This window comes from Hemicordylus capensis, chromosome 4, assembly GCF_027244095.1.
Source record: "Hemicordylus capensis ecotype Gifberg chromosome 4, rHemCap1.1.pri, whole genome shotgun sequence".
NCBI classification, from domain to species: Eukaryota; Metazoa; Chordata; class Lepidosauria; order Squamata; family Cordylidae; genus Hemicordylus; species Hemicordylus capensis.
The window spans coordinates 250276984-250291876 of NC_069660.1; positions in this window are offsets into that span (position 1 = coordinate 250276984).

Genomic DNA, 14893 nt, shown 5'->3' on the forward strand with positions numbered 1-14893 from the left:
CCCTCCAGCCAGACACTCACAGTTACGGCTCCTTTTGTCTGAAGTGAGAAGCGCCATAACCATGATGGCCAGTGATTCCATGAGTCGCAACCTTGGTTGTGGTTCATGGAAGCACTGGCCATTTTGATTGCAGCACTTTCCCCCTCAGACCAACAGTGCTGTAACCATGAGCGGCAGCTTAAGGGCAGTACTTCCTTCCCGCTTTCCAAGCTGTAACCATGAGCACCACTGCACTCTATTATGTCTGAAGAGGGCAATTGTGTGTGTAAGAGGGAAACAAGAAGCCTTTTAAAAAGCATATGAAAAGAAGACAGCAGTAGCTGTAATTCAATGATAGAGCAAATACTTTACATGTACATGTTCAAAGTCCAAGATTCAGTCTCTGCCATTTCCAGTTTAAAAAAGAAAAAAGAAAAGAAAAGAAAGATCTCAAGTTACTACTCCTGGGAAAAACCTGCATCTGAGACTTCAAAGAGCCATTATAAGTCAGAGAAGATAATACTAGGCCAAATGGACCAATGGGCTGATTTTCTCCAATTTTCTCCTAAAATTAGAGGGAGGAAATTGAATTATTTTAGAGCTCAACTGTTATCTGGAAAAAGCACCCTCCCTGCTAGCCTCCTCAAAGACACACATTCCCCCTACAAGAAATTACTTGCGTGATCTGGAACAGTGGAGAATTTTATTGGCACATTTAAAATGATGTTGCAGCACCCTTCCCCGCTCCCTGAACTTAGTTTTCTCTTGCAAGGGCTCTTGAGACTAATCATTTTTCCAAAGGAACAAACCAGAAAAGCTTCCACTTTCCAGATTGTCATCCAGTAAATAGCTTCTTGTCAGGGGAATGTGAGTGTATACTGTGAAGGGTGAGGATTGGGAGTGAACTTCCTCTAAGGTTAAATTAATTTGGAGGGCTTGAAGACCACAGCTTTCATTCAAGGAAAGCTTTTTTGACTGCTCCAAATTCTTTTGCAAGCCTGAAAAAAAACAACAGAACTTCAGTAATGCCTCAGATATTTACTCCACCAAATTCCCTTGGTTTACGCCAACAAATGCATGCTGTTTCTAAAAAAACATAAGACATTCACTTTTAAAGATATGCCTAATCTGTCACATTGCAGATTTTATTGCTCCACTGCTGGTGATTAGGGGTGTGCAGAAGGTTCCAAGCTCGTAATGTTCCATCTCGAAATAGGCTGTTTTGAGTGTACAGAGTTTGGAACAGAACACCCGTAAAAAGGGGGTCCTGTTTTGAGCTCAGACGCTGGTCTGAGCATGATTTTCGATTCCAAAATAGCCACTGCACATGTGCACCAGCCACTTTAAAATCCAAAACGGCGGCCAGAACAGTCCGGCAGGATGTGGGTCGTTTTGTTAAAACAACTGGCTTGCCTTGCTTGGTTGTTCCGACGGAAAGCTTTACACGTTTTGCGTTTTGTCCTGCAATCAGAACAGAATGCAAAATGTGTTTGATACACACCCCTACTGGTGACGATCAGCTTGTGCCTCCGTTCACACATTTAGCTGATCCCAGCACAATAATCGTGTGAAAGAGGAGCAATGCAATCCCTTGCTCACCACTATGCAAATAATCTCTATATGAATGCTCAGCCGTGCAAAGGCTGCTCAGACCCCAGGAAGTTTACCTGTACAGTTGAGGTAACATGCTCATGCCACTTTTTATCATACTATTGCAGTGCTACCCTGGCTTAATGTATTGTTGTACCACCCTGAGTGGTGAGAAAGGTCCTGTGTTCTACAAGGTGCTTCCAGCTCCATGCTTTCTTGCTGTTTCTTTCTTGGTCTCTGTCTCAATCATAGCATAGCATAGCATAGTCTTGATTTCGGTCTTTGACCAGCACAACAGCAAAATAGACAAAAACAGTTCAAACCATCTACTCCTACACAATAATAAAACGTCTCTATAAAATTACTTACTATAGTAAGTAGAAGAAGCTAGAAGTTAAAACTATGAGCATAAAACTCAAAGAATAAAGGTTAGTCAACAGAGAATGACACTGAGGGGACCTGAAATATATTCTTGGGAAATTAGATTGAACCGCTTCAAATTTAGAGAAATTAAGGTATATGCCCAGCTCTGTCTCAATCTGAAAACTGCCCTTTCTTTCACCTCTTACACCAACTCCTCCACTTAGCGATGGGGTGTGTGTGTGTTTATCTCTGCCAAGCTCTGATGCCTACCTGCTAACTAAGAAAAGAGGCACCTGTGGTGATTCCCCCATATTTATCAGGGAGAGAGCAACTATCCCTATCCAACCCCAGCACACCATCTCTCCAATGTCTACCTGGTGTTTCTTTTTAGATTGTGAGCCCTTTGGGGACAGGGAGTCATCTTCATTTATTTTTCTATGTAAACCATTTTGAAAACTTTGGTTGAAAAGCAGTATATAACTATTAGTAGTAGTAATCGTAGATGATCAAACTAGGTCTCACACAGATCGCCCTGGACAGCTCACAAGGAGGGTGTGATGTTGATAGCTACCACTTGATATTTGTCCCTGACACCTGGCAATCAAATTGCCTATGAATATGAGGAATACTTAATCTGAAACAGACATTGACTGAGTTACCCTACACTGATTTCCTAGTCTGTTTTCTAGAGCTATTAAAGCTCAGGTAGACAATAACACCTTTTTGGAACTTGTCCTCACTTCAGTGGAGCCAACACAGGAGAACTTCCCAGTAGATTGTGCCCAAAGAGAGCTGTACTATGTCATTGTAACACAAGAAAAAATAACATGCTGTTTGGCCTAGAAATGATAAACAAACATCTAAATGTGCCATTAGCCGTTAAGATAGTTCTTTCAAATGTCATTCTTTGAGGATAAAAACATGTTTGTTTTGTAAAGCTCTTAACGTTTCAAGCTGAAAGCCTTGAACAAGCTTTGAACTGAGGAATCTGTGATGTCTAAAAAATTTAAGTGGGGGGTGGGGTGTTAAATGATACCACAACATGCAAGAGTGGTTTGCACTCAGACCCAATGAAGACATGAGACACAGTGAAAAACGGGCACAACTTCATTGATTATCATTTTGATAATGAAAAAAAAAGAGGATTGGCACTTGTTGGGGAATTCCCGAGGTAGAGCAACAATCTGTTCTGCCTCGGGAAAATGCAGCGAGCTGCTCCAGGTCAGGTCTTCACCCACTCAAGTCTTGCAGGGATGTCCCGATCGGGCGGGAGAGGAAATAGAAGCAGAAAACTCACATGGGGGCATTGCCACTGGCCTAAGCAGGGAGGTATGATCTCGCCATCAAAAGATGATGAGGCCTCGCAGGATCAGGAGTGGCTCTCGTGAAATCTTGTGATGGGAGACTTGCCCCAGCTGCCAGGGGCTATATAAGCGAGGACTGGCCTGTGATGAGGGGCCAATTCTGGAGGAGGGCTCGGACTGAAAGGAGTCTTGAGACTCTGGCTGAGCATTGGGAGTAGCCAGGCTGGGGCGGGGCTGGTGAATGTAACAAACCCTGTCCATAAGACTGAAAAGCTCCCCCGGAGAGAAACTCTGAGGCCACTTCAACCCCTTGGCTCAGTGAAAAGTGGATGGCCATACTTTGAGCCTGCTAGCACTCCACCCCCTACAATGCAGAAACTAAAGACTCACTGCTGCCATGTGGGTCCCACTTGAATGCATATGGCAACACACTTTGGCTCCAGACAGCATCAACCTTATGGCCGAATGTTGGCTATCTTAGCCCAACAACTGTGAAGGCATCTGCATTAGGCTTCACCATCCCCAAGTTGCCGAGCCTTAAGGCTGGTGATTCCCTAGGAGGTAGGATTAATTCCTCATCCAGTGCTCCCTGAGACACAAAGCCTCTAGGGACTGGCAAGGACTCCTCCCTATGACATACATGTGCCTGAGGGTGCTCACCAAACCCTAAATTGCTATTATAAAATTCACTGTACCTGCCACAGGTAGGTGTCAGCCTAGCTTGGCCCCTGCTGCCCTGAACAGGGAAGCTTTGTAGGAGGGTGTGCACAGGAACAGAAGGAGCTCCAGGAGAGACTCCAAGATTTCAAGTGTAATAGGCCACCTGGAATCAGGTTCAGAGGGGTACTCATGTGCCCAACCTTCAACCATCCACATTACCCTTAAGTCCTGTGAAGAATCCTTCAAATCCGAAACCACCAGCTGCATCTGAGTGAACCTGAAGCTCCACTCCCAAGAAATTCTCAGAACACTAAAAATAAACCCCATTAAACATGTCCAGGAATCGAGCCTATACCTCTCATCCTATGATGTGGCTTCCTGAGCCCTTTAGTGGCATCAAAAAGACATCTCAAAAAGGCCCTGCCAGGGGTCTAGCAGCCAGTATGAGTGAGTTGTCATGAGGCAGCCTTGCACAGCCCACCACTCTGTCAAGTTCTATAACCAGAAAGGTATGCGTAACATCCAGAACATCTGCCTTATCCTTCACCAGGGGCATGCCCAACTGCAAACATAGCTCCATGAATGTGCTCAACAAAAAAGCACATTGTGCAGATGCTGATGGACCAACAAACAGAAAATCATCTAAAAAACGAGTGGTGTGGTAAGCAACCCTGCCCTATGGTGCAAAGCCCGTTCCAACATGGAACTAAAGGCTTTGAAGGCTGCACACAAGACTGAACAACCATAGGCAAGGCTCGGTCCACATAGTACATACCCTGAAATGAACCCCCCCCAAACTCAAAATCCCTAGGATGCACAGGCAAAAGACAAATTTTATGCAAAATGGAGACATTTTGGATACTCTTTTGGTTAAAAACACACCCCCTCTATTTCCACTTTTTTGTTGATGGATATCAACTTTTTTCACCTTCTGGATCTGGCAACCCTGCTCCTCCTGCCTTGCATTGAATTTGGATAATTTATAAGCCTAATATCAGAATTGGTGCAAAAACAGATTGCCATAGTTTTCAAAGTGCATCTCTTTTTCAGTACCAGTTATCAATGCATACAAGTACATATAAGACAAAGGGAACCTTGAAGATACATGATCAAATCAAGTTTCACTACTTTTGATAGTGTTTCAGTCAGTGTACACAGGCATTGGTAATAGATGAAAATTGCAGTGTAGTGCATGCAACAGTCTGGACAATACCTGGGAACCCAAAATGGAAGAATGGCATCTTCTGTCACTCTGCAAATAAGGTTAGGCCATTAAGAGCCCAAAAATCTGAGAAGAAATACAGATAAAGATAATTTTGTAAGGATCTTCATGTATTTCACAACATTCTAGTGTTTCTTTTAAACAACGTGATTTGAGGCAGAGGATTATAAATGAATTCCCTGCAATCTGTCAGTAGACAGTTGTCTATCTGAAGTTTCCTGGCTGTAGAAACTGAAGTGGTCCAGTGGGAGGAGAAAGAGTTCATTGCTCATTCAGAAACCTCTGTTCTTGACCTGCATGTCTGCTGCCTTCAGTTGGAGCCCTCAAGCTCCTTTAGATGCTGGGAGTTACAGCCAAGATTTAGCTGCTTTGAATTCCATTTTTTGTTATTTTGTGTTTTGGTCTTTTGAAAAGCATATTAGTTCTTTTGGTATCCTATCCCCCTCCTCCTTAGTTTTCCCTCTTCAGTGTTGGAGAACTCCTCATTCAATATTTAATAGCACTGGAGGTTTCCACAATATGGAGAAAAATGCTATCATTAAATATTAACTCTTGAAATCTCATTTTTTGGTGGAACAGAAGGCCTGTGAGTGAGCACCACCTGCTTTCTAAATAAATCTCAGGGTACACAGAATGCAAAGAGTTCCCTTATTTTGAATCAAACCAAAGGCTCCTCTAGTCCGTGTTGGTTTACCTTGACTGGTAAAAGCTCTCCAGAGTTACAGAGCCACATTGATGTCACAGGTGGACCAAGCATGGGCTGAATGACTCACACTGACCCAAGGGTTTGTGCATGCCTGAGTCTGGCAGGGCAAGGCAGTAGCTGTAGCCAAGAGCTCAATGCAGGAGTAATTGAACGAGCAAGGTCAGGTATTGAATTGAAGGGTTATTTAGGAGTCAGGAGGGTGCCCCTTCCTGGTGCTGCCGTCTCCCTTTGCCTGGGAGAGCATTTCATCTCCAATACTGGAGTTTAGCCCTGGCATGATGTTGCCTCTGCTCCTGGGGCCCCAGGGGTGATGGATGGGTTCTAGGGAGACAGGACAGGAGCTGCACTTAATCTCCAGAGCTCCTCTAAGGAGGCAACTGCTGATCTGGCTGTTCAGGGCCTGTTGGTTCCAGAGGGCTTTCCTCAGGGCCTGGGCTCTGAGATGGGGCATCATCCATCTTATCCTGGTTAGAATTCAGGTGAGCCCTGACACCCACCCATGACCTGGCCAACCCTCTTCATGAAGGTAACAGTGATCTGGCTGATTTGGGACATTGCTGTCCTTGCCACTGGGTCTCCCATAATTCAGTGGGATATTTGCCAGGCCTATGACACAGGGGCCTGAGAGAAACCTAGAACAGCAACTTCATTTCTCCTTCATTCTCTGGAGGAAAGAAGTGGAGAAGCCATCACTGAAGGCGGTGGCAGTGCCTCTTCTTTGTCCATCTGACTTTTGGGCAGTGTGAGTTGCCAGTGCACCAGTGTGCCATGAGGGACCACCTGCATTGCATGGGAGTGGTGTGGTGTACAAGCCCAGAGCTCAGTCTTGCCCCAGGCCTCAGGACAACCTGGTGCTAATCCTCACCATTACATTGTGTTCTGTTTTCATGGACAAATGTTTGTGTAAAAAAATCGATCTATAGTCATTTTGCCAGTTCTGAAAGGGGTACCTATGTAGAAATGCCTGCAAGCAGGACCCACTTATTTTCTTTTCACTACTACTTGCATGTATTTTAAAGAGTATAGCAGCAGTGTCTGCACACATTTCCTTCATTTCTGAATCTGATGCACTATATGAGTATTTTGAAGTTCCATATGTGTACCTCATTCCAGAGCAAAAGGGAAGAAGTGGCCTTCAGGTAGATAATAAGGCTGTTCTCATGAGCATCCTTTGGCTAGGCTGCTCATGTGGAGTGCCGGGATGGTTCCAGATCATGGTGCTCCTGCACAGTCTAGCCCTAACTCTGAAGCCCAGCATCAAGCCAAGGTCAAGGGCACAAACACACCTCTAACATGGCTGCTGGGTTCATGTGTCTCCTTGGGCCGCATGCAGCCCAAGGAGACACAGAGATGGGCGCCTAGAGCGCCTGTCTCGGGGGGAGTCCCCCAATGAACCATGCTTGTTACATGGTGCATTGTGGCATTCTTGGAGGCAGGGGTGTAACTATAATAGGGCAAGGGGAGACAGTTGTCTGGGAGACAGTTGTTTGGGGGCCCAATGCCTTGTGAGGGGCCCATAGGCAAGTCACATGACTGACTCCCCCAGCTACGCACCCACCCGGGCTTCCTTCCATTCTATTCATCCTCCAAAACTGATGTGAGTGTTAAGACCTGGAGCGTCCAGAACAGCATGTCTTTCTCTAGTACCATTAAATGATTTGCATCGTCCGCAATTTACAACACCTTTTAAAAAATGCTTTTTGTTACACTATGCAGCCTCATTTAAGATTTCTTTACTTCATGAGCTGAGCATCAGTTGGGGGGGAAGCATTTTAAAATCTTGTCTCTGGGCCCACGCCCACTCTGGGGTCAACCTTGCTATGCTCCTGCTCAGAGGCTGGGACACATTGTCCCGGCCTCCAGAGGTCCGTGCTGCTGGCAGCAGCATGGATTGTGCGGGCGTGCAATAGCACACCCAAAGAGGAGGACAGGAGTCATCTGGGGGCAGGTAAGTTTGGAACAGCCTTCCCCGCACCTGCTGCTCACAGGGTTGTGTGATAGGCTTATTGTTTATAGTGTTCTCTATTTTTGTCTCTTCCCCAAAAAGTGGGAGGAGAGCTGGTCTTGTGGTAGCAAGCATAGTGCTAGAAATACAATCTGGAAAGGGAGACAGACCGAGGCAAACCTGCCCCTCTGCCCCATCTAGTCCAGGTTGCTACTACACTAAGAAGCCTGTATGACACCTGACCCAGCCAGGTCTCTTCACACACACCCCAGTCAGGTCACAGTGATACAGTGATACAGTCACAGTGATACATGTCAAATAGGCTTTCCTATCTAGGATCAAGTGCTAGGTGACTGATGGTCTACCCCCGCCCCCCATTTACCAGCTTAGCATTCAGCAGCAACATCTGAAGACTGGATAAGGCCATGATTCTCAAGACTGGGGACATGGGCCCAGAAGAGAAACAGCACATACATGAGCCATTCATCTTTCCCTTAACTGATTAATCAGTTTGGCTGGTCTTGTGGTAGCAAGTATGATTTGTCCCTTTAGCTAAGCAGGGTCTGCCCTGGCTGCATGTGAATGGGAGACTATATGTGAGCACTGTAAGATATTCCCCTCAGGGGATGGAGCCGCCATTCTGGGAAGAGCATCTAGATTCCAAGTTCCCTCCCTGGCTTCTCCAAGATAGGGCTGAGAGGGATTCTTGCCTGCAACCTCGGAGAAACCACTGCCAGTCTGTGTAGACAATACTGAGCTAGATAGACCAATGGTCTGACTCAGTCAGTGGCAGTTTCCTACTTTCCTATGTGTTAAATGCAGAGCCTTTAAGTGTATGTGCTGTTGAATAGGTGGTTGTTCTGTAAGGATTCATGTTTTTCTTTGTAAGTACTTTGCCATTCAGTCTGCATTTTGCATACATTAAGACTGAATAAAATGTTTTGAGGAAACTCTAGAGTAAGTGGATTGTGGATTCAATGTGTGGAGCACTTCATAGGTTGCTAGATGTCACCTTTAATGGACTCTTCTACAAGATCATCCCACAAACTGTAAAATTATTTCTTGTCTTATCTGTCCTTCCATATATGGCAAAGCAATAAAACATTAATAATGACTTGCAGAGGCCATAAAGAGACTCTAAATCCTTTAAACAAATGGTTACAATCTAATTGTCTCATCTGCTCATTGGTATTATAGCCTTCCATCAACAGTATGCTGTTGAACTTGTGGACTCTCAGAGTCACAGCTAGACTTTAAAGAGGGGAGATAACTTTTATTTGTCATGGGTGATAAAACTGGAGTCTCCTCTGACTCCAACAATACTGCAAATCCAGTCAGGCAGAACACAAATCGAAAATACCATCTGAAGGGCAAGATAATGGAAGAATGACAAGGATCAAAACTATACCCCTCCCCTTCAAATTATACAGCAATGAGCAAAATTAGAACATGAGGAGCAGATGCTGAACCACCACCACCACCACCACCACAAAAGTTTGACAATATTATACCTACAAAAGGAGTGGAACCATGAAGCACTGCACCAAGTTATCTTGAGTTTGATACCAAATTATGGAGGTTTTTAAAAGAATTATGCCTTTCTGCTGTGCTTCTCCATTACTACCTACAACATACTCTCTCTACCTACCACATACCACTATTGAACTTCTCATAGCTCCTCTGGGACCATTGCTTGTTAAAGGCTGATTCTAGTCTGCAGTATTCCCTGTTAACTAGGCAAAGAGGCACCTTTCAAAGTGGTGATTCTTATATTTAGCAGGGTGAGAGCTACTGGCCCTGTTCAACCAAGGTAGTAAGGAAGGAAACAAGAACGGTGCAATAGAATTTAATACAGTTTATTAAAGATTAGATCCCGATGCATTTCGAACAAAACTCTTCATCAGGGGAAGTGGTTTACAGGGCACAATACTTGACTTCTAAACAGCTTAGCTGTTAAGAAGTATTGTGCCTTGTTCAATCCAGCACAGCATTCCTCCAGTGGCTGTTGCTTGTGTCTTCTTTGTGTTTTTTCTTAGACTGTGAGCCTTTCAGGGACAGGGAACCACCATCACCATCACCATCACCATCACCATCACCATCACCACCACCACCACCACCTCCTCCTCCTCCTCCTCCTCCTCCTCCTGCTTCTTCAACCATCTTGAGAACTTTCATTGAAAAGCGGTATATAAATAGTAGTAGTAGTAGTATATTAGTTGTAGATGCAAGCTACAATTCTAAGTATCTGTCCTCTATGGTGTTTGTAAGAAATCCATTCCTTGATCCAAACCAGCTTTTGAAGACTGTTTAGATATAGCCTAGGCCAGTGCTTGGTCTGTGGGGTAGAGCATATACACAACAAGCAGGAGAATGGGGAAGCAGGCTGGATTGTTTCCTGTGTAAGAAACCACAGGACATTCTTTACTAAATTACAAATGTGTTGATTTTAATGTTGCGCCTGGTCATTCTGTACTACAGCCCTTAATTCACTTGATTCTATATCTTCCACCACAGAAAAATGTACAACGGCTCCCAACACTCCCCCCTCACTGAGTCTATCTTTTCCTTTCTTTGGTGAGGCTGCAGATGAGATTGGGAAACCACAGCAATCTAATTGTGAGCTTAAATTCTAAATCCCTCAATGGAGATCAAGTTGTTGCTCCTATTTCTTTCATGTCTGAAACTAATCAGCTCATTTCAACAGCAGCTGTTTTCTTTCCTTCAGGTTAGCTATTTAAAGACACTTCTAGTTAGCTCTAATGCAGCCATGATCAACATATAAAAGCCATTCTTAGCTTATTCTCTCTTAGGACCATAGAGTAAAATACCTTTTCTATGGCAGCAAATGAGTATTGTCCATTTTCTTTCCTTGCTGCCAATCAAATGGGGTTAGTGTAAATCCTATTTGGCCACTTGACTGCTTCCAGTGTGTGTGTGTGTGTGTGTGTGGTGATCCAAGTATTGGTAATTTATAGACTGACTATTACAATGTTCTCATAAGAACAGCCCTGCTGGATCAGGCCTAAGGCCTATGTAGTCCAGTATCCTGCTTCATAGAGTGGCCCACCAGATGACTCTGAGAAGCTCACAGGCAAGTGGTGAGGGCATGCGATCCCTCCTGCTCACCTGCAACTGGTATTTAGAGGCATCTGAGGCTGGAGGCAGCTCCATCTGGGACTGCATTTTAGGAATGTGAAAAATGTTTTGACATCAAAATGTTCTGACTCAAAATGGGCCATTGCAAGTGTTTGGAGCTCAATACAAAACACCCGGTAAATTACAGGCCTATTTCAAGCTCGGAACAAAACAACCCCATTTCAATCAAAATGTTTCAAATGCCATTTTGGAGGCTGTTTTTCCCTTGCTGATTGGTTTTCTGGCACTGGCTTCTGATTGGCTTGCGATCTCCTTGCTTCTTGGTTGGCTTGTTATCATACAAATCAGGTGTTGTAATGGGCAACTGTGCCCCCATTGGCTGGTGGGGAGGAGGGGGGAGGGAGGGAGGAAAAGGAGGGAGTTTCAAATGTATTCAAAGAGACTGAGAGCAGGGATGCAACTAGGTCCAAAAGCAACCCGGACCTGAAGGGCTTTGGAGGCCCCCTCTGTCACGAGGCCATGTCTCTGAGGAATGCTAAACTCCTGCTGCTGCCCTGCTGCTGCTCCTGTCTCCGGGGAGGGGGCTCCAAATGAGCCTCACCGCTGCCCTGCACCCATCCCACTGCTGCCCTGTGTCTGTCTTGCCACTACCCCATGCCCGCTGCCCCGCACCAACATTTGCCATCCTCACCACTGGGGTGGGGGTTGAGTGGTGAGCGGAGCAGGCCTCCCACCCCCATGATGGTGGTGGCAGCCTGTCTGATGGGCACGCCTGCATAGTGTGAATAGGGAACATCACATGATGCGACATCACTGGCATGTGACATCCCTATTCATACTGTGAAGGCACAACTGCCGGACAGGCTGACACCACCATCGTGGGCAGGGGGAGGCCTGCTCCACTCACTCACCCACCCACCCCGGCAATGCAGATAACAAATATAGGTGCACGGTGGTGGCACAGCAGGGCAGCGGGGCTCTGGGAGGCCCCCCAATTCTTGAGAGGCCCCCCAGGAGGCAGGAGGCCACAGACCTAGCCCCCAAAGTCCATGGCTAAATCTGCCTCTGACTAGAGAGCCCTAATACTGTGCCTCTCTCTCAAAGAGGATACATATGCTAATTAGCAAAAGCTTTAAAAGGAGCTGGATGTTAACCCCACCCAGTTCTTGTAGTCAGCCAAGCTTCTAACGGAAGAAATTCTCAGAGAAAACATAGGAGAAGAGGAAGGAAGGTTGGATATTGTAGTTTTCTTTTATCAGCGGCTGTACTATTGCTGCTATAACTATCTGGTTTTGTTGGATCTCAGATTGACAAAGGCAGAACTTGGGTTCCTGTCTTCTTTGAGCTGTAGTTTGTTTTGTTTGTGAGATAGTGTTGTGGTGAGAAATGGACAGTGGCAACTAGATGTGTGCAAAAATCAAAATATGTTATACAATTTGAGGTAAAATCGAATCACAGACCCCTTGAACTGATTTGTTGGAAGCCTCAATGAATCAGCCATGAATCACCCAACTCGATTTGAGTGATTTGCATGCCATTTTGAAACCCATTTTGCTGGAAACAGCCTCAAAATGACACTTTCCCCTCTGGGAGGTCTGTCAATTGCGATCAGCAGGTAGACCAGCTCTCTGCCCCAGCCTTAGTGCATCAGCCCTCCTCAGAGGACATGTCTTCCAATCAACCCTGCCACCAAACCCACTTTGGTATCTCTAGGAGCTACCCATAGGGAACAATATGGTGTGTTGAGTTTCTCCATTGTTCCCTATGACTGAAACACTCGAAACTTTTTGCATTCATTTTGTTAAAACAGCTGGTTCAAATGCTGTTTTGTGTTGAGCTCAAAACAAAATGCATAATCTGTTTCATGCACATCCCTACAGCATCAGGTGGGCAAGGAAGGAAAGGTATGATACAATGCAGCAGAGCAGTGATGTCTTGTCAGTGCAGTGATTTAGCAACTCTGTTTCTTATTGCCGGCCCCACAGTGCAGTGTTGGCCTGGAGGAGGAGTTGCCAGCTACATGATAGCTACATGATGGGTGGGTTACTCTCAGCGATCCAGTTTGAATAACTGAGGCCTCAAAGAGGATGTAGGTTGCAGGAGAAAGGCAGTTGCCCATTTGGCAGTTATGGTAGAAGTTCCAGCCTGGTCATTGAGCAGCAGCTGGGTCAGCAGCAGTGTCAGCTAAGGAGATAGAGTAGGAAGAAAAGGAGAGGAAGGGCTCTCCAACCTAACTTTAAAAACAGAGATAAAATCTTTTGTGCAGAGCTTCTTCTTGCTGCTCAAAACCAACTGGGTGAGGGCTTCTCCATACATGGTCTCCATTTTCTGAGGTCTACATGTGACCACCATTTTGATAAAATAATCTTGGATGGAATGGCTGCTTGGCCACATTCCTTGAGGGTACAATCCCTCCAGGGGCGCACCTAGGTAATAATAGGACCTGAAAAGTTCTGGAGCCCCCCGCCAAGTTAAAATTAAAAAGTTAAAGGGTTTTTCAAGTTAAACTTGCATTTTTCGAAAGCCTCCCTTAGAGGGCGTCCCCATAAGAATGCTGCCACAGCCCCACTGCACTGAACGGTGGTGCTTAAAGGTCTGAGGGGGCTGCAAAGGCCTAGGGGGGCCTCCTGCAATCACCTGCCGCTGTCCCATGGCGCTGAACCATGGCATCAAAAACTTCAAGAATTCTAGCTGCCATTGTATACAGCCGGGGTGTGTGGGGATGCGCCGAGCAGGCCCTCCCCACCCCTGTGGGGGGGAGCCCCATGATGTTGGAGCTTGCAACATTCTAATCCAACTGCGCAGGTGCACTGGATCACTTCGCAGTTCTCAAGAGCCGCTGGACTGAATGGTCAGGCCCAGTAACTGCTCTCGCTCTACCCACCACCGCCGCCACTGGGGTGGGAGAGGCCTGCTTCGCTCACTCCCCAACCCCCGGCCATACACATGGCAGCCAGAATTCTTGAAGTTTTCAGCACTGTGGGGTAATGACAGGGTGGGCATGGGGTAGAGTGGTGGCAGGAGGCCCCCCTGGGCCTTTGGAGGCCCCCTGAATATTGGAGGCTATATTCAGTCTGGGGGCAAGAGCACCTCTGAGTCCCTCAACCTCAAGTAGTGTAGGAATATGGTTAGACATCTATTCTTGGAGGATAGCTAGAAGGTGGCAGCAACTCCCCATTTTTCTTCTTCCCATGGAAATCACACACCCTTCCCTCAATGCAAATCTCATAGGAAAGGGAGAAGTATATAGGTGGCCTTGGTCACAACTGGGGCTATACCTTGAGGTCCACAGGTAGCTTGCCTGACCTAGCAAGACCTAGACTCAGACCGTGAAATACGTGATTCAAGTCTTGTGGTCCCTGACAACAGTTTTCCCCTTCCCAGTTTTTAATTGATTCATATTGTGATGGGGGTGAGACTGTGGGGCCAGCTATAAAATTATTTCAGGCAAAAGAATGCATTTGTATTCTAATTATTTAAAATATTTATGTACTGCCCCTCCAGCATACTGCTGCTTGGGGCAGCTTACAATAAAAACACAATAAAACAAGAAATAAGAGTAAAGAACATATAAAAACAGGCAGGCATCAAGATGAAATGCCAGAAAGTACAGAAACTGATTAAAACTGGAATTTTAAAAGTAGTTTTAAAGCCATTCTCAAAAGGATAATTTTTAGCCTACTTTCCAGTAGGCTTATGAGATCAACTGGCATTCCTTGTGTCCGTGTGACTATCAACCTAGCAATGCTTCAACCAATATGAATCAAATTTGGTACAATTGTAGGTCACTGAGGGACACCTCAAAAGCGTAGTTCGTGATGATGTCACCCACCCCAATTCAATATGACAGACACCAAATATTTGAGATGCAAGTGGGCTAACTTGTGAACCACCTATCCAATTTGAACCAAATTTGCTACAGGTGTAGGGACACATAGGGATGGCTCAATGGCATAGTTTGTGATGATGTCATCCACCCCGATTCAAGATGGTGGATACATGAATGTTTGTGGTGCAAGTGGGCTAAC